At 36.7% G+C, this 25,110-nt stretch overlaps 1 long non-coding RNA gene and 2 other non-coding genes across 4 annotated transcripts in view; 1 reads left to right on the forward strand and 2 right to left on the reverse strand.

The window, feature by feature from the left end:
- LOC136028869 (uncharacterized) overlaps positions 1-25,110 on the forward strand; it is a 110,196-nt gene that overhangs the window by 57,222 nt on the left and 27,864 nt on the right. The window lies entirely within an intron of this gene.
- On the reverse strand, positions 10,738-10,857 carry LOC136029785 (U5 spliceosomal RNA). The gene has a single exon (XR_010618111.1). It is a non-coding gene; the product is annotated as a U5 spliceosomal RNA (small nuclear RNA).
- LOC136029772 (U1 spliceosomal RNA) lies at positions 10,967-11,131 on the reverse strand. Its single transcript, XR_010618100.1, has one exon. It is a non-coding gene; the product is annotated as a U1 spliceosomal RNA (small nuclear RNA).

The following is a 25,110-nucleotide window of genomic DNA, read 5'->3' on the forward strand; positions in this document are numbered from 1 at the left end:
TCCCGTCTAGCTCACTACAACAATTGGTCCACCATCACTAGCAGAGAGGTTCAAACTGCTGTGAGGCTGCTCCTACCCGAAGAACTTGCCAAGCATGCTGTTAGTGAAGGCACTAAAGCTGTAACAAAATACACAAGCTCCAAATAAGAGGGGTTTTCCCTGTCTTTTTGTGACCAATCAGCCGGACCCTCCCAAACAGTCCTCTTATGGGCTACCACCTTATTTTTGACTGCTCTCCAATTGTTTTTACTCTTACTGGCTTTGATTTGCAAAATTTCAGGTAAACAAGAACCCAATACTAAACCCTAATACGAAAAAAGAAAACAACGAAAGTCGCCTGTTTCAAAGGCAAAGCTCAATTTCCTTGTTGTATAGAAAGTAATATACTATCGACGAATAGTCAAAGAGAATAGAAAACAGGGCCAAGGTCTTTCTCATGACATCCCATCAAAAACCTTTTCATAGGCTTATTGGGTCCCATTGGGAGCTATTTATTTTTTGGGTATTTTTGGATTTATTAGGCTGGCCTAAATTGGCATTTTGGCGTGTTTCCTTTTCAATAGATGTTTCGTATCAACAGGCCATTGAATCATGCCTTTTTTGTCACGGAACACTAGGCTGTTTAACGTTAATTTCGCGTGTTTGTTTAAACCATCTAGTGGCCCTTAAAAGGGCCGTTGGTTAATATGCAGTTGCATAGAGATTAGGGTACTTAAGCTCTTTCGCCACGGATACGACGGGCAAGTTGAATATCTTTTGGCATGATGGTCACCCTCTTGGCGTGAATGGCACACAAGTTGCTATCCTCAAAATGTCCAACTAGATACGCCTCGCTGGCTTCTTGTAAGGGCCATCATAGCCGAACTCTGGAACCTCAAGTCAGTTTTGAAATCTTGGGCAATCTCTCGCACAAGTGCAAAGGCTCTGGAAGGGCAATTTCCTTATTAAAAGTTCGGTTTTCTTTTGATAACGACGAATCTCTCTCGGCTACGGTTCCGGGCTTGTATCTGTGTGGTTTTTTTACCCCACCAGTAGCAGGAGCCGACTTACGTGCAGCATTGGTCGCAAGCCGCTTTCTAGGTGCCTTTCCACCCGTTGACTTTCTCGAAATTTGTTTTGTCCTAGCCATGTTGATAGATTGCCTCTCTTGAAAAGAATGAACAAAGGAACAGATCAGTGTTGCCAATCGACTGGCAGCACTCCGCGGCGCCGGCCTTGTCAAAAAGCGGCATTTCTACGGCATCCTTGAACCAAATTGCGATAAAAACCGCGGCATGCCCGAAATTCTCGGAAAAGCTGTGTTTTGTATTTTTTAGAGAGAATGGATGAAAAATCTCCGTTTAATATGAATGTTGATTCAGTGTCAAGTGAAGTATGGTGAAGATCTGTCATAAATTTGAGAAATACGTGCTGTCTATCCTTCTTTTCAGCGGTCGAAGGTAGGCATGATCAGCTCAGTCCGTGAACACACATTTTTCGTTTATCGTTTTCGTAAAGCACGCAACAGAAGTAAAAGTGCAGAGGTACCACATCAGGGAAAGTCCACGGTGGGAAAACCGCATAAATGTGAAGTGAATAGCGAAGAAATTAAAAGCGATTTCCCTTGGATATTCAAGCCTATCCAATAGAATTATTGATGGGTAACTAGATTCTCGTATCTCAACCTTTTTTGATTAATGTTTAATGAAAATCAATATCAAAAGCTTCAAGAAGGAACATTCAGAAAAAATAAAACAAGACAAACAGACAAGATTAATTTCAGATAAATAATACAAGACAAACAGACGAGATTAATTGGAATCGGACTGTTCACGTGTGTCACAAACAATATCTTTGGCCAGACCATACACAATGCTTTGGTTCAAAACGTTACAGTCACGAGAAGAGGCACTAGTCTTCACTTTGAGTACACGCTTGACTAGTCCGGGTTCTAGCTCTACTGACTTGCCCAAGTCAAGCCCTCCTTTAGAATTGCGCTTAAGGCCACATTGGTTTTCACTGTTGCCGAAAGAGTCATTGCACTCAGTTGGTTTCGCTTATAAGTTTTCACTTCCGTGAGCAAACTGAAGAGACGCTCGGCAATAACGTTTGAGAAAGGGAGTGAGAAAAAGTACTGAACCATTTTCCCGACATTCAAAGCGCAGAATCGTAGTAGTCGAAGAACTGACGAAGACTGGGAGCTTTCAGTTCATAACTAGAGCTTGGGGTAAGCAAGTGTACCAGGTCGTAGATCTTTTCAGAGAATGGAAAACGGTCAAGAATTTGTTGAACAGCTTCGACGTAGAAATCTCTCGCGGAGCGACAAATTCGGAGACTTTCCGCTACAAAACGGCCAATGGTAACTTCTCTCGTTTCAAGCCCCACAAGGAAATCGTACCCTTTGTAGCTGATATAGACATTTTCGTCGGGAAGATAGTTCACTTCGTCATGAGGGTTGATATCAAAAGGGTTGACTGTTCTAACATATGAAGGCTTCGTAAAGTTCATGGCTAATGTCCGAAGAAGTGTTTCCCCCTGGGTTTTCATGAGGTGAAATAGGGGCTTTTCAGACTGAAAGATGGTGTCGAACTCATTCAGCTCTCCAAACACGTACTCGACAAAAAACATCATAACCCGCGAGTATGGGTTGTTTAGTGTCAGTCTTACATCATCATTAGCATGCGAGGGATCATCAATTACCAACGAGTCCCAGTACAACCTAAGAGTATCCAACTGTTCAAGAATACGGCGTGCACAGTTTTGAAACGACAACCAGTGTGTTGGAGCCAAAGCAAGGAATCTGTGCTGTTCCACAACTTTAACCCTGGGATATTTTCCTTCAACAAGTGTTTTGACCAAGTGGTTTATCCCCACCATAGCATTCGTTGTGTCAGAGCAGAATCCGACCCAGCTTTGTAGAGGAACACCCGCCTTCTTGACATCATCCATCACCATCACTAGCTGGTTGAATAGACCAGACGCTGATCTGTCGCTGCATTCGACAAGAGCCATCAAATCTACCTGCACATTCATTGCTTCGACACAAAAGCTGACAGAAACAGCAAGTTGTTTGGCTACAGAGGAATCTGTGGTCTCGTCAATTACTACGGAGAAAAGATTCGTTTTCAGGTTTTCAAGAAGCTTTTCATGAAAATGAGGGGCCAACGCCTGTTGAGCATTATTAGTTGCTTTAGTTCTACCAAGAGTGGCCTGGCTTAGAAGATCTGGACCTGGCATACTTTTCACAAGTTTCAGCAAGTCTCCAGAAAGCGAATAGGGTAGATCGTGCTCAACAAAAAATGTCACTCGCTTCGCTTCAACTGTGGCAACTCTTTTGATTTTTGAATCACCAGAAAAATGAAGACTCAATGGCATGGTCTTAGAAGACGAAGTTATCCACGCTTTTTTATTTTCTTCGTGAGCTTTGGTCTGTCTGTTTTTTACAAACGAAATCCTTTTTGCAGTAAAGACAGTGAGCTAAATATCCACTGTTTTGACCGGTCTGCACCTTTCCTTTTCTTAACCATTCGTTAAAGTCAGATTCTCTTTCCCACTCAGTCTTGTATCTTTGGTCTGCCCCTTTCTTTGTGATCCTCGGTTTTTCGTTGGAGGTTTCACTATCGTCCGAGACTTTATCATCGTCCTCATATTCCTGATCGATATCTATCACTTCTGCCATTATGTTGTAACACGTTTGGTCTATAAAAAAGAGAAATATTTAGCTATTATGTCCATTTCTTTCATGGATTGACTTGCTGGTGAAAGAAACTAACCTGCATTAGTTTAATTTCTTCCAGTGCCAGCCTGCTGAGAACCCTTTGTTCTTTCCGGATAAATCCTTCGCCGGGAATCCGGCTGAAGTCAGAAATTTGGCAGAAGTAAGGCACGAAGTTTTGATCAGTTTTGTCAAAGCAGATATGACGTCGAATCACAGTAGATATGACGTAAACACACATATTTTGCGTTTTCGCTGAAACCCCTGTTACCACGGTAACTGCGGATCTACAGTTAGTCGTTTTGCAGTTACCGTGATATCTGATATACGGTCCACTGCAAAAACGACTATTATATTGCCGAAATTGCACTTTTCAAAAGTCATCCCAAAAGAAAAACTGATATCCAATTACATAACTAAGTGCTGAAGTTCTTTCTCACCAATTTGACAAAATTTGAAGAAAATTAGATGAATTTTCAGATACCACGAGCAGATACCACGGTCGGACCGTGATATCTGAATATCAGTTACCGCGGTAGCTGGCCAGATACCACGACAACTGCAAAAACGCCTTTTGACCGTGGTATCGGATACCACCGTAGCTGCAGAAACGACTTTAGACCGTATACCGAATACCATGGTATCTGCAAAAACACAACTATTTTCGTATGATAATAATATTTATGACCCACTCTATAGGTTTAAGATAGTGGAGTAATCAAAGGAAAGAAATAGAGAGAGTACAAAATAACACACACAACAACAAAAACCGCTCAATGAAAAATCCTGTTTCTAAATCTGAATAGTAAAATTTGTTTACCGAAAAGGGCTGAAAGACCAATTGAAAATGCGTTACTTCGTTGCTATGACTTGGGCCCATGCTGACTTGGACACACATATTCAAGCAACGAATTAAACGGACACGTCAATTACGATCCTATTCAGAGAAAATATCGTTCCCTAAGGTTGATCATGAAGTTTGACAGCCTGACGAGGAAGGACCCTTGCCAAGAAGGGCCGAAATATCCGTTGTATACATTACTTGAATATATTCGCGATTAATAAAATTCCATACAGTGATATTCCCTGTCAGATTTGGGGTACCTCTACAGCTAGTAACTGTGTTGTATCCTTGACGAAAACGATTTACGACAAATAGGCGTTCAAGCACTTAGCAGTGTTAACCAAGCTCATTTGATTGGACCACTGAAAAGCCGAGTTTGTATTGAGGTTCAAAGTTTCCGCGACATAGTAGAACTTAGCGCTGTGAGCATGGCCTTAAATATTCTGAACATCATGCTAGAGAAAACAATAAAAATGCCAAAAACTCCTCTTAACACAATCCGATATTGCATTGTATTCACTTAAAATACACATACAAAAATTTGCTTTTCAGTTCAACTTTAAGGAGTCCGGTGAAGAACGGACACCTACAAGAGCCAATTGTTTGGATCACAGATTAAATTCTGGGATTCCATAGAAACCTTTGGTCTTGTTCATTTTGGTTGCACATTCAGTTATCAGATATTTTGCGTCCAGCCAGCCACGTCGGAGACAATTAAATCGTCCAACTTTGATTCTACGTTTGAGCACATGTTCTTTGATTTCAGAAGTCTCGAGTTTGAGAATTCTTTGGACGAATTTGTTTCCAAGTAGACAGTTTCACTTTCGCACCATAAGTTTTTCAATGCAAAGGCTTAGCTTCAGAAGAAAAAGCCCTGAGTTCAAAATACTAAGCTGCCACACAGCTTAAGGTAATTCTTTTACATTTCAAACTTAAAAGCGGCAAAAAAATCAAGTATTCCCGTCTGCTGGGTTGGTTTATCCTTCTTCCCTGCGAATGTTAAGGTGAGATAAACAAAATTACGACTCTTCCTGAAGTTTAAAGAAAAAACGATGAGAATAGCTTTCAGACTGAAAATTCAGCATTAATGTTGCATCCAGTTGTAGCACTCTCCGTGGAACAAGCTTTCAGACACACTCACAATAAAGTGAAGTCTCAAAAGTGGATTATTTCGATAACATTTTTTGGGGCTTGTTCGGGCTTATTTTGAAAATCCCAGGGCGTTTTCTTTACGCTGACAATGTGGCAACACTGGTCGTGCTAGTGATAGAGAGAAGTTAGAAAAGAATTGGAAATGTCTGAAGTTGAGGCTCAAGTGGCACCAACATCTGTAGAATCCCAGAGCATGGCTTCACCAGCCAAGAAGGAAAAGAAAGCGAAGGCTCCAAAACCAGCTAAGGTTGCAAAACCTAAAGGGGATAAAAAGGCCAAGGCACCAGCAAACCACTAAAATTCCACCGAAATGATCACCAAATCCATTGCTGACCTGAAAGGACGTGGGGGATCTAGCCGTCAGGCCATTCTCAAATACATAATGGCCCATTTCCAGGTTGGCAATGATGCCAAAGTTGTGAATATGCATCTTAAGCAAGCTTTGAAGCGCTGCCTTGCAAATGGAATTGTTATAAATCCCAAAGGTACTGGCGTAACTGGTTCTTTCAAGCTTGCAAAGCCTATTAAGGCCGAAAACCCCAAGGCTGGAAAGCCTGCCAAGCCCACAGCTAAGAGGACCTCAGTCAAGAAAACAGCCAAACCTACTGCAGTTAAAAGGTCAACTTCAGCCAAAAAGGCTACCAAGCCAATGGCTGGTAGCAAGAAACCTGTAAAGACTTTCAAGAAACCCACTGTTGCCAAAAAAGCAGTAGCAGCAAAGAAGTCGACACCTAAGAAGGGGCCATCAGTCAAGAAATCTCCCACCGCCAAGAAAGTGGCATCTAAAAAGTCAGTAGCTAAGAAACCAGCTAAAAAGTGATGTGTGCAATAGGTCTATTCTACAGTATCAAACAGCCCTTTTCAAGGCTATCAAAGCAAATGCTCGAAACTCTGTTCAGAAGGTTATAATGCTATAAATTTCAAATTTTGACTGTCTACTTTTCCCTTTCAAGTATAATTTAGCTGTTGTTTGAGCCCAAAACACGCTCTATAATAGTTACTTTTGCATTCTAGCGCTATTGCTGTCTAAAAAACACCATCTTGGACTAAATTTTACGGCTGAATCATAAGGTTCAAACTCAATAATAAAGTGCTCACATTGATAAATATACAAATACATCGCCATAGCTGAATGGGTAGAGCGGTGCCTTCAAATCGTTGGAGGGAAGGATCCATTCCCGAAAAGGCTGATCAATGGTAACTAATATAATTTACATAAGGAAAATATAATAATAATTATACAACAGAAAAGGATATAATTAAATCCTGTTTTTGCTTAGGACAATATAACTTTTTTTTTTAACAGATTCATTAAGGAAACGTAAATCATTCCAACTAGGCACATAAATAATAGTACTATTTTATAGGGAAATACCACAATTAAAAATATTTCTGCTTAATTTCTTTTTTCAACTTCCAATAATAAAGAAAAGTTTGATTTGAAAAAGTTCCGACTCTTTTTGTTTGTATTATTTTCTTTTTTAACAATACAACACATCAATCGCAATCTTTGCAAAAGCAAAAAAGGAGAAACAAATATTACCTAGAAATGACTGGTTAGCTTCTGAGCAGAAATTGTTCGCCCAGGGGTAGGGCGGTTCCTTGAATATAGTCTAAAAGTTGCAAGGCAGCGCTTCAAAGCTTGCTTAAGATGCATATTCACAACTTAGGCATCATTGCCAACCTGGAAATTGGCGATTATGTATTTGAGAATGGCCTGACGGCTAGATCCCCCGCGTTCTTTCAGGTCAGCAATGGATTTGGTGATCATTTCGGTGTATTTTGCTGGTGCCTTGGCTTTTTTATCCCCTTTAGGTTTTGCAACCTTAGCTGGTTTTGGAGCCTTTGCTCCAAACTAGCCAACAATCTTTGCAAAAACAAAAAAGGAGAAACACAGATTACGTAGAAATGACTCACTAGCTTCTGAGCAGAAATTGTTCGCCCAGGGGTAGAGCGGTTCCTTGAATATAGTCTAAAGGTTAGTCTTTGATTAAAGTCAGTCGTTTGTGCTGCGCTCTTGAAGGAGCAAGTACATTGGTATCATTGATAATACTGAAAGACAAAGATAGTTGAACTGTACAATGGAGCTGAGGCCGAAAACATTTGAATGGACTTTGGTCATAGACCAATCAAAAAATAACTTTAAAGTTAGTCTTTAAGATGTAGGTTTTTTTATGTAGTTTTGATGTAGCTATTTGTATCAAAATTCCATTTTCTAGAGTTTTGGTTACTATTGAGCCGGGTCGCTCCTTACTACAGTTCGTTACCGCGAACTGTTTGATAGGAATGGGACAAAAATTAGTGATAAAGGAAGAGTTAAAGAGAGATGGGTGGAAAAATTTGAGAATCAGCGAAACCGAGATACAGTTGCAGGAAAAGATATAGATGAAAATGGAAAAGTTTGTGATACCTTGGATGTGAAGGAAGATTTGTTTTGTGAGGAAGAATTAGCGACAGTACTAAAAGGATTAAAAAATAATAAGGTTCCTGGTGCTGATAGTGTGATAATGTGTTTCTTAAATATGAGTTTAGAAATAAACTACGTAAAATTATGAATATGATTTTTGAAGAGGGGAAGTACCTAATGATTTTAAGAAAACCTTAATTAAACCATTTTATAAGAAAGGTAACAAGAGTGAATGTAGTAATTATCGAGGCATTGGTGTGGTCGCTGTTGGTACCAAATTATTTAGTATTATGACACTTTTTAGACTGAGAGATGCTGTAGAGGTAGGTAGGTAAAAGGATGTGTCGACCAAATCTTCAGTCTTGGGTTAATAATTTGAGAAGTGCCTTCGTTGTCAAACACCTTTGGTCCTCAGTTTTATAGACTATGAGCGACCGTTCGATTCTGTTGATAGAAGAGCTTTAGCAAAGGTCTTATCCTTATAGGGTATACCAGACAAATACATTAAAGTGATTTTTGCTATGTACGATAGCAATACTGCTGCGGTTAAAATGGGAAATGAGGTTAGCAGCTGGTTTTGTATTAAATCAGGATTTAAGCAGGGTTGTGTTCTGTCTCCCTTTATATGAATTATTTTGATGGACTTTGTCTAAAGGAGCACAGGAAAGGCAATTGGAGACCACGGAATCAAACGGTGAGGAAAAACTCTCCTGGACTTAGATTATGCTTATGATTTAAGCTTATTACATGAAAGTGTGAGCAAAATGAATGAATTTTTATAGGTTTTGCGACATATAAAATGTATTTTGCTTTCGGCAAAGTGCAAATTATGTTCTTATCTTGAGAAGGCGTGAGGGTTGTCACCCCTAGTCAAGGTAATTTTCGCTCGTTTTAAATTTGACTCGAAAAAGAAAAAAAAATACACACGCATCCTTGATCTTTCTGGCAAAAAAAAAAAAAAATACAAAACTCCATATTTTTTGTAGATGGGACCTTTAAACTTGTATAAGATAACTCTCGTATACGCTGAATTTGACGGTGTGATTTTCATTAAGATTCCTGGACTTTTAATGGGTGTTTTCTCCCTTTTTTGAAAAATCAGGCAAATTTTCTCAGCTTCGTTGCTTTTGATGGGTAACAATAAATTTGAATTTTATGCATTCAGAATAAGCATAATAAGTCAAATCCTTCAGTATATCTATTAATATCAATTAATATAAAAATTTCAGAAGCTCATACGGAATTCTTTTCGACAAAAATGTATTTTTGATTTTTTATACGTTTTTAAGATATTTATGGTGTGCAAATTCCTCTTTTTCCCTTTCCTTAGTACTTCTCAACGAATCCACGGTTATCGTTGACAATCCGTGGTTATTTGTTTTTTTTTAATAAAGTGCAATATTTGTTCTTGTCTTTAAAAGACTTGGGGGTTGTCAGCCTTACTTCTTTTAATTTTTGCTCGTTTTAGGCTTGACTAGGTTATCTAATGTAATCGAATGTCAGTAGGTAGAATAATTTATTATCTATTTTAGATTCTTTTATATTTTAGTTATTATCTTTTATATTTATATTATATTTTATATTATCTTTTATATTTTAGTTTATTTATTCTTTTACTCTTTAGATATTTTAGATTCTTTTTCAGCTGTAAAAACCTCAATAGTCGCCAATCCTTGAGGAGTTTTAGACTATAATTGTGTATAATCATCATTTTGATACTTAATCATCACTTTCTATGATACTTAGACCCTTCAAGCCTGTATCCAGAGGAGGGAGGCTCCATGGTTTCCCCCCTTTCTCTCCTCTAAAATTTGTTCCTTAGTCGTAAAAAATGCACATTGACAAAATTTGATACGTTTTGAAGACGTCTACTGTACCTTCCCCCAACCCCTCCTCCCATCCTAAACAAAAATCACTGACGGGACTTCATATATATGAAAGATTAATTGAAATTTGGTGCGTTTTTTCTTTTCGGTTTTTATAATCTAGTTTCATTATTAACCCACAGTTTAACCAACTTTGCGTTCGTAATTAACAGATATACATCCATCAATCAAGACTGTTTTTACATAGCTATCCTGCTACTAGCACTAGTCAAATTGCATTCATTTGCAATATTTACGCGTCAGCAAGTAGAATAACTGATCGTCTATACTGTAATTCTATTCTGGTGAGTCTCTAGTCCCTCGCGGAGGAATCAATTTTTAAACAAAAATCATATTTAGCTTACTTTAAATTAAACTACGATTCAAGACCAATTTTAAGCACATAATTAATATTTTATTAATAACAAAAAATAATCATAAGAATTTTTCCGACTGGCGTTACTTACAAAACAGCTACTGTATGTTGATAAGTAAATAGTAATTAGTTTTAGCGATTTCGTATAAATCAATGAGAGAATTCTACATATTTATCATTATCAAACATAAAATTATTCAAATTTTTGAAAAGCTTGCAGCAAAGAGAGGTGGAAATCTCCCATCACTCTATGCGAAGCTTGGCTAATATTTAATGATAGGGCAGTTTAGGCTAATGCCATCAAGAATATTACACAAGGCCTTGCTTTTAATATAATATGCAGTTATGCAAACTCGAATTATAATTGGTTCGCAGCGTCTCTTGCACCGCTAGCATCCCTACCGGATATTTCCGTTCGGCATTCAAATATTTGTTAAGACTCATCAAGTGCCCCTCCCCACGTTAATCTTTAGTAAAAGGCGAAAGATTGGAAATTAATTTTTTTAAGAGGGCCAAACAATCAAATTTACTTGGTTTAAACATTATCAATTTGCTTACTTTTTCCTTTCAAATCACAAAATTGCAACGTAGTGCGGGCTCAAACGAAGAAACCTGTTCAATGTGTGGACAGAGATTCGCGCGAACGCAATTCCCCACTACCAAAAATTACGATGTTGAGTTGCCCCCATTTGGGGTAATCACAGGGGATCGTCCAATCCAAAGTAAATTGGAAAGGCCTCAGCCAGAGTGCGCCACTTTCATGATCAGGGCAGCTTTTGAATCGGGTAAGTATGAATTGTTGAAAATCTTAACATTTTACTAATGTCTATCGACATAAATCCCGTTGCTTTGAATGCCACTCAAAAACTCTAATTTTTTAAACAGATGCAGCCTTACAAAACTTTTTTCACAGCAGTGAATCAAGTCTCTGAATTATTTTTGAAAATAGGAATACCCCATTTCATTTTCATATGCAAGCCTCTAGGTGGTTTAGATGCAAGTTTACCTTTTTGAGAAAAGAAAATCAGGGGTTTCTCACTCTCTTATCAATTTGACTGGAAAGTCGAAACTTAATTTCTGAGAACCCAGTGACCGTTCTACTGACTTTGCCAATTATTTTCTCTCTAACAATCATAGGGGGGCTTTAGTCATTACTACTATCAACAACTCACCGCAGAACCAAGCCGCCTGAGGCCAAAAATAATCGCTTCAGCCATTTAATCAAATATTGGTTCAATTTAAATTTCAGCAGTTTATAATTACGAACTATTTTCGATAAGGATGCATGGGGATTTTGGTCCAGCTTGGGCACTTTAAATTAATTATTGCGTCCACCCATTGGCTTTTTCACCAATAATTTTTGTAAATTTTATATAGTGTTTCTTCTTTTTTTAATTTGGAAAAAAAATGATTTCCAATATATTCCAGAGACTAAGTAACTAACACCAGGGTCTCTTTCCATTTTGAATAACGTATAATATACATTGTTTAATTAGGGTTCATGGACTTTGGTTTCCCCTCGAAAGGGGTGCGCCGATCCCGGAGGTACTGCTATACCGGGCCAACGCATGGAGGGACGGAGCAAACCCTGTGGTTGTGGAATTGTATTTAAAGCTAAAATATATTATCTTACTCTTGTAACTAATAAAAATTACACGTGATCAAGATTGATTCTAAAGCACTGTAAAATTCAAATCTGATACTCTGATAAAGTCAGGTCTAGATTTGATAAAAATCGGATTTGTTGCTGTCAAAACGGATGAAAATCTTAAAGTATATAAATTTGTTCTCTTTTTCATTATAAATAAGGTAGATAAATTGCTACAAAAGAAATCTATCCCGAGCACCATTAGGGCCGAATTCCTTATCAAACAGTTCGTGGTAACGAACTGTAGTAAGGAGCGATCCGGCTCAATAGTAACCAAAACTCTAAAAAATTGAATTTTGATATAAATAGCTACATCAAAAGAATTGCATTTTAATGCTGATTTTAAATATATAAGTTTCATCAAGTTTAGTCTTAGCCATCGAAAGTTACGAGCCTGAGAAAATTTGCCTTATTTAGGAAAATAGGGGGAAACACCCCCTAAAAGTCGTAGAATCTTAACGAAAATGACACCATCAGATTCAGCGTATCAGAGAACCGTACTATAGAAGTTTAAAGCTCCTATCTACAAAAATGTGGAATTTTGCATTTTTTGCCAGAAGACAAATCACGGGTGCGTGTTTATTTGTTTGTTTTTTTGTTTTGTTTTTTCTTCCCCAGGGGTCATCGTATCGACCAAGTGGTCCTAGAATGTCGCAAGAAGGCTCATTCTAACGGAAATGAAAAGTTCTAGTTCCCTTTTTAAGTGACCAAAAAAATTGGAGGGCATCTAGGCCCCCTCCCACGCTCATTTTTTTCCCAAAGTCAACGGATCAAAATTTTGAGATAGCCATTTTGTTTGGCATAGTCGAAAATCTTAATAACTATGTTTTTGGGGATGACTTACTCCCCCACAGTCCCTGGGGGAGGGGTTGCAAGTTACAAACTTCAACCAGTGTTTACATATAATAATGGTTATTGGGAAGTGTACAGACGTTTTCAGGGGGATTTTTTTGGTTTTGGGGGTAGGGTTGAGGGAGGGGGCTATGTGGGAGGATCTTTCCTTGGAGAAATATGCCATGGGGGAAAAAAATCCAATGAAAAGGGCGCAGGATTTTCTAGCATTACTATAAAAAAAACAATGAAAAAATAAACATGAAAACGTTTTTTTCAAATGAAAGTAAGGAATAGCATTGAAATTTAAAACAAACAGAGATCATTACGCATATGAAGGGTTCTAAAAGTACTTTAGCATAAAAAGCGAGGTATTTAGGAGGAGATAAATACCTCGCTCTTTATGCTAAAATATTTTTAGTGATTTCAACTACTTATTCTACGACCTATTTGATTCAGGGGTCATTCTTAAAGAATTGGAACAAAACTTACGATTTAGTGTAAAGAGCGAGGTATTAACGAGGGTACAAACCCCCTCGTACACATAATAAAAATATAAGAATATAAAAGTTTGTTACGTAAGTTAATTCTTAAGTTACGTATATTTTTTACTAATAAAAACGTTCGTTGAATATTAAAAGTTCTAGTAGCCTTTTTAAGTAACCGAAAAATTGGAGGGCAGCTAGGCCTCCTTCCCCACCCCTTATTTCTCAAAATCGTCTGATCAAAACTAAGAGAAAGCCATTTAGCCAAAAAAAAATTAATATACTAATTTCATTTCAATAATGTATGTGCGGAGAGCCAAAATCAAACATGCATTAATTCAAAAACGTCCAGAAATTAAATAAAAAAAACTAGTTTTTTTAACTGAAAGTAAGGAGCGACATTAAAACTTAAAACGAACAGAAATTACTCCGTATATGAAATGGGTTATCCCCTCCGCAGTCCCACGCTCTTTACGCTAAAGTTTTTAGTTGTTTTAAAAAGTAGAATTGTGGCAAAGAGTCAAACTTTAGCGTAAAGAGCGTGGGACTGCGGAGGGGATAACCCATTTCATATACGAAGTAATTTCTGTTCGTTTTAAGTTTTAATGTCGCTCCTTACTTTCAGTTAAAAAAACTATTTTTTTTTATTTAATATTACAATGAATTGACCTAATCAGTAATATAAATGAGCTGAACTAAAATTGTTTATATGAATTACTACAAAAGAAATCTATCCCGAGCACCATTAGGGCCAAATTCATTCATATTACAATAAATTGACCTTATCAGTAATATAAATGAACGTTCTAAATGAGCAATTGAAGCATCCTCGTTGCCAGTTAAGGCCGGACGCTCCTCCAGAATTTATACTGCCTGTTCAGTTCTTTTTCAATCGCGGTAAATCACACAAATACTCAAGGTTATCAGATTTCACTGCCGTCATTAAATTCAAGGGGTTTCTCACTGAAAATTACGATTAATGTATATTCATTCTTCGTAATTCGACAAGTAAATAGGAATATTTATTTGGAAAAGAACTATTATTCTAGGAGAAAATTAGGGAAATTGTTATTCGAGATTTTTTTTTGGAGGAGGGGGGGTTCAACTCTTACGAAAGAAATACCAGGAAAACACAGGAAAATTAAACATTTTGCTGAGAAAATTAAGCATTATACAAATTTAAGGTGGGTGAATCCCTCGCCTGCGTGTGTGCCTGTGGTCTGGTCAACATTATTTGCCAGGAGACGCGGTATAAAATTGTGGAAATTACAAATAAAAAGTACATATTTTCGGGTTTTTACTTCATGCAGATCTATTTAGAAAAATATAATTTAAATAATTGCTCGCAGCGAAGTGACAAATTTATTTCATGTTATCAAAAAGTTCGTGGTAACGAACTGTACTAAGGAGCGACCCGGCTCAATAGTAACCAAAACTCTAAAAAACGGATTTTTGATACCAATAGCTACATGAACAAAATCGCATTTTAATGCTGACTTTAAATATATGAGATACCTATCTACAATTACGAGTCTAATAAAAATTGCCTTATTTTAGAAAATAGAGGGAAACACCCGATAAAAGTAATAAAACCAAAATTACACCCATCCGAATCAGCCTATCAGGGAACCCTACCGTGGAAGTGTTAAGCTTCTATCAGCAAAAATATGGATTTTTTTTTCCAGGGGTGATTATATCGAACCAGTTGGCATAGAATGTTGCGAGCGGGCTCATTCCAACGGAAATAAAGTTATATACAAGTGAATTATATATAAAAAATGAAGTATATAGTACCCTTTTTAAGTGATCTAAAAAATTGGAGGGCACCTAGGCCTCCTCCCACGCTAATTATTTTCCCACAGTCATCCGATTAAAATTGTGAGATAGCCATTTTATTCAGCATAGTCGAAAAACCTTATAACTGTGTCTTAGGGGACGACTTATTCCACCAGAATCCCCGTGGAAGGGGCTACAAGTTACAAACTTTGATCAGTGTTTATATAGTAATGGTTATTGGGAAATCTACAGACATTTTCAGGAGGATTTTTGGTTGGCGGGGGGTTGAGAATAGGGGGTTATGTTGGGGGAACTTTCCATGGAGGTATTTGTCATGGGGAAGAAAATTTCCAAGAAGGGAGCGCAGGATTTTCTAGCCTTATTTCAAAATAGAACAATACAAAAATAAATATGAAACAGTTTTTTCAACTGAAAGTAAGGAGCAGCATTAAAATTTAACACTAACAGAATACAGAAGTTCGTTACATAAGCTAACTCGTAATTTACGTAGATCTTCTACTAGCAAAAACGTTCGTAAAATATTAAAAGTTCTAGTTGCCTTTTTAAGTGACCAAAACATTGGAGGGCAACTAATCCTCCTCCCCTGCTCCTTTTTTCTCAAAGTGATTCTATCAAAATTATGAGAAAGCCATATAAATATGAAATTTCGTTTTAATTATTCATCTGTAGAGAGCCAAAATCAAAATATGCATTAGTTCAAAAACGTTCAGATATTAAATAAAAAAAGACATGTTTTTAACTGAAAGCAAGGAGCAACATTAAAACTTAAAACGAATATAAATTACTTCGTATGTGAAAGGGGCTACTCCCTCCTCAACGCCCCGCTCTTTACGCTAAAGTTTTACTCTTTCTCTCAATTCTACTTTTTAAAACAGTTAAAAACAGTTAAAAAAGCGTAAAGAACGGGGCGTTGAGGAGGGAGCAGCCCCTTTCATATACGAAGTGATTTCTGATCGTTTAAGTTTTAATGTCGCTCCTTACTTTCAGTTAAAAAAAACTTGTTTTTTTTCATTTAGCGTATCCATACGGGTTCATCAAAAAATATCCTAAAGTTCGATTGTTGCTTGAGTATTTGTATATCTGAATTTGTATTCGGATAAGACTGTAATGACACATGATAACTACCCATACCTAGCACAGTTGGATGTATATAAACGATTCTCGTATCTCCATACTTCTTGGCAACCTTCCGTCGACAATTTCTGGTAACTGTGCCTCAAAATAAAATTTTGTAGATTTGGCAGGATTTTGTTAGACCAGAATTCACGTTCACGACCAATCTTTTCATAATATAATTCCTCTTCTCCTAAAAATATTACAAAGTATACAAAATCAATGTCACAACATTCCAATTGCATTTAAATTTGGTAATAGAAGTCATGTGTTCTTTTCAGCTTTATTTCACTATTAACTTTCTTTTCAAGACATGTATTTTTTTTAAGCGCTATCCACTCTTCCAATGTAAGCCCTTTTGCTGTCAAAGGGCACTTCACCTCCAAAAGAGCCTTCTCACCCGAAGGAAAAATTGCTATCCCGTCCGGACTGGCCCCTAGAAACCCATATTCCTTGTGAATGAAAAGCCCAGCAGAGTTCACAATGCAACCCATTTTCTTTGCAAAAGCTGCAATAGCTACAGGCTCATACATCTGACCATGCTCCATTGCCTTTGTTTGGCGGTTTCTGGGATACAGCAGCTGCCGAACTAATGAACCCACAGTCTTCAACCGCCTTTTACAAACAGCACCAGCTACGGAAGCTGTAATTCTGTTTTTTCTGTATTCTATCCAGCTATTATCGATAGAATTTCTCTGAAGCCTAGTGGCTTTTTCGATACTGAGGATTTCTGTTGCAGTACATTGGAGACTAGTCAAAAAATTGTTTTTGCAATTTCGAGCGCACTGCAATCAAGATCCGGAGCAGTTGTGTTCGAGCCGTAGTTTTTGTCTGCTCCGGTAGGCTCTCTGATTTCTTTTGAAGGGAGTTTTGTGGAAGCATTAGTGAAAAGGCGCTTTCTAGAAGACAGTTTTTTACGTCGAGCAGTAGTCATGGCCCGCTGTTGTGCAAGTTTTTTCAACTGCCTACTTGGTATAGATCCTGCAGTTCTTCGAAATATTTCAAGGCGAGCTGAGTGACCTTTCATAAATCAGATTCCTGCTGCTTTAACACGGGTGGTATATCGCGCACTTTGGCTAACTATAATGTTTTTGCCACCTATAAGCCTTGCAACTATGCTCATAAAATATTCTGCCAGGTTGCTCGTGTGCTTTCCTATCAGTAGACGAGCCCTTCTGGTCGGCGTATCAAAGGCTGAATACACATGGCTGAGAAAGATGTTGCTAGGGGGGTCTTCAGGATTGACCTGTAGAACTTTCCCGGAGAACGAGCAGCGTGTAGGACAAAACTTATGGTCGCCACGGAAAAAATATAGAGGAATTGACTTCAGCGCACTGATGAGATCCTTCACGCTTTTCTTCTCTGTGGTGGCACATACAATTGCATTTCTGGCAAAATCACACATTTTCTTTATTATTGCGGCACTAAGAAATCTTCTGCATTCGGCATTTTCATGCTGCTTCTTATATAGTCTGTTTTTCAAGCATTTGCACGCATGATTAGCACACTCAATTTTTTCTACATTTCTGCCATATGGTATATGGTTTTGCTATAATTTCAGAATCGGTACTCGAATCGCCGTCGGCAACAAATCGAGTATATCTTAGATTGTGCATGGATGTTGCTATTCGGAATGCGTCAACTAATATATCTAACTCCATACCTGTACTGGGCCCCTGCCAGTTCATAAAACATGTATGTTCAGGAACAGATCTATTTACTTGATGCCTGTATTTTACGCAAGTACAGCAATATTTGTTCCTAATTCCTAGATTTAAGAGTTTCTTCGAATAGAAACTTATCACCACTCCACAGCCTGAGAGTGCACGATACCTATTCCCATAACTTCGTGTACACCAGCTTCCATCAACTATAACACATGTCTCTGCAGCTCCATTTGGGTGAATTTTTTCACCTGCTTCCAGTGCCATCCTTCGCTCGGTTTTCCCATTTTTGATAAGATAGTCATAGAGAACTTTTTCCAATTCTAAGCAAATCTCTTTCTCAAATTTCGTAAAGACTTTTTGAGACGGGGTATTTATTCCAATGGTAGAGAAAAGTTCTTGAACCTGGGCGTGAGTCATTCCATCATTTATTGCACCAACCACTACCTCTTTGTTGACACTTACTGTTCCTGTTTCTGTTTTGTGTTTCTTTCTGATAGTATTCATACTATCAAAATCAGTCCTTTTCCGTTTTTTGACTACGGTTTTCGTTGAGTCTTTTTTTTTAAGCCTTCTAGGAGCAAGGGGTTTTTCTGTGTGAATTGTGGCTTCCTCATGACATGATTCGCACTTGAAGATGAGTCTTGAGCGCAATCCAGCTCTATGATCTTTAGAAAACATCATATTTGAAACCAAATTGATGTCTTGGCACCTGTAAATAAAATGCTAATTGGTTGTGAGGAAGTAAAATAGTAAAGTAGCGATTTTATTGTTTTGGTAGAAAGGAAAGTGCTATAGCTTCAAAAAGGATAGTTAGTATGTAGAGTAGTGAGCGATGTAGGGTAATTAAAATATGAAATAAAATATAAAATATAGCTAGAAATGGGTGAGAAGTGGAAATTATACGATCTAACCGAAAGTTTGTTGTATTTCATTGTCAGATTATACCACCCAATTTTATCTATGTATGTAACCGAGCCAAAAACTGTCCTGGACCTACCAATCAGGAAAGCCAAGTATTTCAAAACTTTACAAAATCCTTTGGGGCATGACAGGAAATGCCCTCTAAACAGACTCGTGTCGATTTACCAAATTTCAACGGAAATTACTAACCAAATTCCAAGAAAAATTAAGTCTCACTTGACTCCCTAAAATCAAATTCAAAGTAAAAATCCGTGCCCCAAATTCAGTTGCATCTCAACTATCATTTAAATTTTTGTTCGAGTAATTCACAAAGTTCTCATTAGTACGATTAAAAATACCAATATGCTTTTATGAGTTAGGAGGATCAAATTAGCTAGTTTATTTCTCAAATCCTTTAAAGCCTTTGCAGACATTCTTTCAGAACCTTTATCCGTACTTTTTAATTATTAGATAAAAAAACAAGTATTTTAAATGAAAGTAAGGAGCAACATTAAAACTTAGAACGAACAGAAATTATCCCGTATATGAAAGAGGCTGTTTCCTCCTCAACGCCCCACTCTTTACCCTAAAGTTTGACTCTTTCTCTCAACTCTACTGTTTAATACTGTAAAAACTTTAGCGTAAAGAGCGGGGCGTTGAGAAGGGAACAGCCCCTTTCATATACTGGGTAATTTCTGTTCGTTTTAAGTTTTAATGTTACTCCTTCCTTTCTTTTAAAAAAATTCGTTTTTTATTTAATTTCTGAACGTTTTTCGTTAATCCATGTTTTGATTTCGGCTTTGCGCAGATGAATAATTAAAACGAAATTTGAATTTTTATTTTTTTGGCTAAACGGCTTTCTCATAATTTTGATCGAACGATTTTGAGAAAAATTAGCGGGGAAGGAGGCCCAGCTGCTCTCCAATTTTTTGCTACTTAAAAAGGCAACTAGAGCTTTTAGTTTTTTACGATGGTTTTCATTAGTAAAAATATACGTAACTTACGAATTAGCTTATCTAACGAACTTCTATATTCGCAGGTATCTATTACGTATATAAGGGGGGCTCGCCCACTTGTCAATACCTCGCTCATTACACTAAAGCTAAAATTTTGTCCTAAATCCTTAAGAATGACCCCTGAATCACAAAGGCCGTAGAATAAATAATTGAAATTTCTAAAAAATACTTTAGCGTAAAGAGTGAGAGATTAGGAGGAAATAAACCCCTTATATGTGTAATATTTTTTGTTCGTTTTAAGATTTAGCGCTGGTCCTTACTTTCAGTTGAAAACACTTTTTCATATTTATTTTTTTATTGTTTTTTTAAATCATGCAAGAAAATCCTGCCCCCTCCCATTCATGGAAAATTTTCCTCCCTATGACAAATTCCTCCATGGAAAGTTTCCCAAACATAACCTCCTCTTCTTAACCCCTCCTTCCAACCAAAAAATCCCACTGAAAACGTCTGTACACTTCCCAATAATCATTACTTTGTGCAAACACTGGTCAAAGTTTTTAACTTGCAGCTTATCCCATGGGGACTTTGGGGGAGTAAGTCGTCCTGAAAGACATAGTTATAAGGTTTTTCAACTATGCTGAATAAAATGGCTATATCAGGATTTTGATCGGACGACGTTTGGGAAAAATGAGCGTGGGAGGGGGCCTAGGTGCCCTCCAATTTGTTTGGTCACTTAGAAAGGGCGCTAGAACTTTTTATTTCCATTTGAATGAGCCCTCTCGCAAAATTTTAAGACCTCTGGGTCGGTACAATCAGCCTTGGAAAAAAGAATTAAATAAATAAACACGCATCTGGGATTTGTGTTTTGGCAAAATATACAAAATTCTACATTCTTGTAGATAGGAGCTTGAAACTTGTACAATAAGGTTCTGTGATACGCTGAATCTGATGGTGTTACTTTCTTTAAGATTAAATGACTTTTAGGTGGTTCCACCATTTTCAAAAATAAGGTAAATTTTCTCAGGCTCGTAACTTTTGATGGGTAAGACTAAACTTGATGATGAAACTCACATATTTAAGTTCGTTACCACGAACTGTTCGAAATTACCTCTACTGGTAAGTTCGCTTTATGTTGGAAATAAAATGATAAAAAGAAGTTTTTTAACTGAAAGTAAGGAGCAAAATTAACGAACAGCAATTACTCCGTATATCAAAGGGGCTTTTCCTCCCTCAACACCTTGCTCTTTACGCTAAAATTTGACTCTTTTTCTCAAGTTTACTTTTTAAAACAGTAAAAAACTTTAGCGTAAGGAGCAGAGCGTTGAGAAGGGAGAAAACCTTTTAATATCCAGAGTAATTTCTGCTTGTTTCAAGTTTTAATGTCGCTCCTTATTTTCAGTTAAAAAAATTGTTTTTTTTTTTCATTTTATTTCTGAACGTTTTTGGATTAATACATTTTTTTGTGTTTTTTTTCTGTTTCTCTATTTACCATTCTGGCATGTCCAATGAATTGTGGGACAGAATAGAGGCAGTTCTAAAAACATGTCTAAGAATTATTTTCAAACAGGGTAAAGGGCCTTACATTTCCCTTCTTCGGAGAGCAAATCTAGTCACCCTTAAGGAAATGAGAGTACAAATTTCCTTATTATTTTGCCACCAATATCGTGCATAACCCTTGTACTACTTCTCTTTTCCCTAGTGAATATTTACCCACCCGCCACGTCAGGGGCGGATCTAGGATTTTTTTTTTTTGGGGTGTACATGAAAGGTTACTCCGATAAACTTTTGGACAAAGAAATACCAGCAATTTAAAGGGAACTGCAACAAATTCTAAGTCGTGGGTAGGTAGTGGACATGGACTTTAATTTAATATAAAATCTGATGAGTTCTATTGAAATTAAAGTCAATTAGAAATATTGATACAAAAAAAGTAAGTTTATAAGAACCACCTCGCCATAAAACACAATTAAAAGGTTATTCACCCTCTACGAAAAAATAATATATTTAATCTTTTCTGCATAATTTTTAGCATTTGCACTTCTGGCGACTATAGCGAGTTACTTAAACTTTGTATTGTCAAAAAAAAAAAATTAGTACCATATTTTGGTATCATACATTCTTTGGAACTAATTGTTGATTAAACATTAAGTAATAGTTCGTTTGATGGTGTAGCAGGAAAAATAGAACAAAGAAATAGAAATATAATGCTTTCTTATTGTTGCTATTAGCAGCGGATTAAGTCAGAATTTTAAATCTCCCCTTCTTACGAATGAAGATTTTCGCCTCCCAGTTGGCATTTGTGGTAATACGGACAGATCCCCTTGATAAACTTAAATTTAATTAAATACTTTTTGGGGACATGTGTCATTAATAAAAATCTAATAGAGACTGCAAAAAGTAACTGAAACCTTGTTTCAAACTTGTTTGCAAAAAGAAACAGCCTTAATAACTAAAAACTTACTAAAAACTCGACTATTAAAAACCAACTAAAAAAAAATTCGTCCCTAAAAGAACCAGAGCAAGCAGTCCCAACCACAAATCTACTACTATGTCAGGGGGAGGGTGCCCCCTGCATTCGCCACTGCCCCACGTTCTAATTCAACAAAAACCCCCCTTCTTGCCCAAATAAGAGTTTCCACTGAAAGATATAGAAGAACGTCCATCCTTCACATATTTGAAATTTTAAATTACTAACCCTTCGCTCTTATCGCTCCACTTTTAACTTGTAGTTTTAATGCTTATTTTACAACTGCAAACTTTACAATTCTTGCAAGGTAAACTAAATTGTCATTTTGTTTAAATTTGTTTTCCCGGTTTTAATTTACGACTTTTTATGGTTTGACTTTTTTACTGATTGCAATTTTATGAGTTTAAACTGGTTTGATTTTTATTACTGATTGGCATTCACCATTTTTTTAAATTTTTTTATTGACACTAAAATGTGAATTTTGCCCTTTTGGGCTTGTGATAGCCGTTTTGTAGAAATAAATCTTGTCTTGTCTAAACCGTAATTTGAAAATAATGTGATAGATAACCCGTGAAATATGACAAGAGAGGAGCCAGAACTTGAATACGAAGATGAGATTGCTAAAGAAATAGCGAAACAACTGCCGATTATTCTATATAAGCTTTAAATTGTTGGTAAAACCAACAATAGTGAAATTAAACCAACCTAAGTAGATACCGTCGGAGCGTTCTGTTGTTTTGGGATGAAAATATCTTTAAAAGTTATCGAACATTCTTTCTCTATAGCAGAAAAGACAATTATCAAGAATTAATAAGGTACAAGTTGTATTAATTGCAACCCAGAATAATTCCCCATCCTAATAATTTTGATAGCAGTAAATCAATGACGTAAAATGAAAGACAAAGAAAAAACTTACATGTGGCGAATCACGAGCTTTTCATAATTCTCAAAAAGGTAAGGCAGATCCACAATCCAGCGTGAGCCTTTTAGAAGGTCTGACCCCAAATTTCTTCCAGAAGTGATAACTTTCAACACAAAAGGGGAATTTGTTCCAATTCCTTCGGAACTTGATTCGTCGTGAACCGAAGCATCCGTCATGTCTTCTAACATATATTTTGGTAAACGCGGTCTCCCTCTAGCCCGATAATTTAATTTCAACTTTTTACGATGGGCCCGCACATTTGGCAAATGGAGCCCTCGCATATTTCTTTTTTTTTCCCAAGTTACTGTGGTCAATAACAAGAACTATATAAGAACTTTATTAGGGTTTTGACCATTTTTATCGGGTTTCACTTACTAAGGGGTTGAATTGTTTCTTGGAAAGGCATTGGACTTGAGACTGGTCATTTGACTGCTTTAGTATGGGTAATTTTTATTGGGGTTTATTTACCAAGGGGTTGGATTGTTTCTTGGAAAGGCCTTGGACTTGAGACTGGTCATTGACTGCTTTTGTAGTTTGCTTTGGTAGTTCTACAGCAAGACTCGGGTCTTGCTATAACAAATTTAAATATTCTGGGGACATTTTGTTTCGTTCATTAGTTACTTTGTTTCATTCATTAGTTATTAATTAGCTTGTTTTATATATTTTTAATTCTTATTTCAGTACGAAGATTATGCAAAATTGTACTTATACTACAATACATAAATTGGTCCTGAATTTATTTTAATTAAACAAAACGATAGATCAATCTTTTTAAAATAAAACCATTGCTTCTTATTCGGCCCTTGTGCTTAGTTCAATTTATCTCTAGGATTAGACGCAGCTTATCCTTAATTATTCATACAATACAATTTTCTTATATATTCATTAACCGGCAGTTTGGTATCTGCACCTTACTTCTTCTCCAGACTCTGTTTAAACAGGTTAGAACTAAATAATGCTTGACTGAATCGCTCCTGAACAATCCGAGTGGTTAGCCCCTTGGTGTAATTTTTGCATTCTTAGATGCTCCGATTACAGCTCAATCTAACCTTTTGAGGGGAAATTTTGATTTCGGAACACAAATATGTAAAGTATTTGAAGGGACTGCAGCCAGGAGGTATATATTATAGAAAAAAGTTTCTTATTGATGAATAGAAAATTTTTCGCTCTATTTTTTGATACCCCACACAACAATGTCAAGCATAGCAATCTAGAATGCAAACCCAAAACAGGTTTTATAATTATTTTGGAATTATAAAAAAAATAATTGTCGGCTTTAAGATTTGATTATGCCAAAATATTCACCAGATTTTTTTTTTACTTCTATTGACATAAAAACCGCCCAAATCACTAATTCAGGAACGTCAGGCAAACTCCAAATGTTTAACATGGGAGGTATAGGAAGATTCTTTGCGAGTCCATCCAACCTTAATATTATTGTCGTCTGGGAAGATGTAGATGTAATCCGAGTAGTTGTGGTAGTGTTTTGAAACCTAAGTATTTTTGGTTGTCTTTCTTTGCAGTAAAGGCTATAAATGTTCGTTATTGTATTTTAAAGTAGTGTGATATCCTAACAAAAATTAAACTGGAGAAGGGGATGAAAAGTTCAAAAGCATTTAAATATTTAGCTTTATTCTGATTAAAAATTAGGTAGAAAAATTGTTTAGATAACTTTATCACAAAAGTAGTTTGTCCCGAGCACCATTCAGGCCAAATTCTCCTATATTAAAAAAATTACCTAAACAGTAATAAAAATGAACTTAAGCGGAGAATGCGCATTTTGCAGTAAAAGTTTCTTTTACTATTAATCCAACATTTGCTGTGTAGCAAGCAAATTTGGGCAATTGAAGCATTTTCGTTTCCAGTTAATATCATTGTCAGCTGGGAAGAGGTAGATAAATCTGAGTGGTTGTGTTATTGTGTCAAAATCTAAAGTATTTTTGGTTGTCTTTGGTGCCAACAAAGGCTGATTGATCGTTAATGTAA

This window comes from Artemia franciscana, chromosome 7 (assembly GCF_032884065.1).
Source record: "Artemia franciscana chromosome 7, ASM3288406v1, whole genome shotgun sequence".
Lineage (NCBI taxonomy): Eukaryota > Metazoa > Arthropoda > Branchiopoda > Anostraca > Artemiidae > Artemia > Artemia franciscana.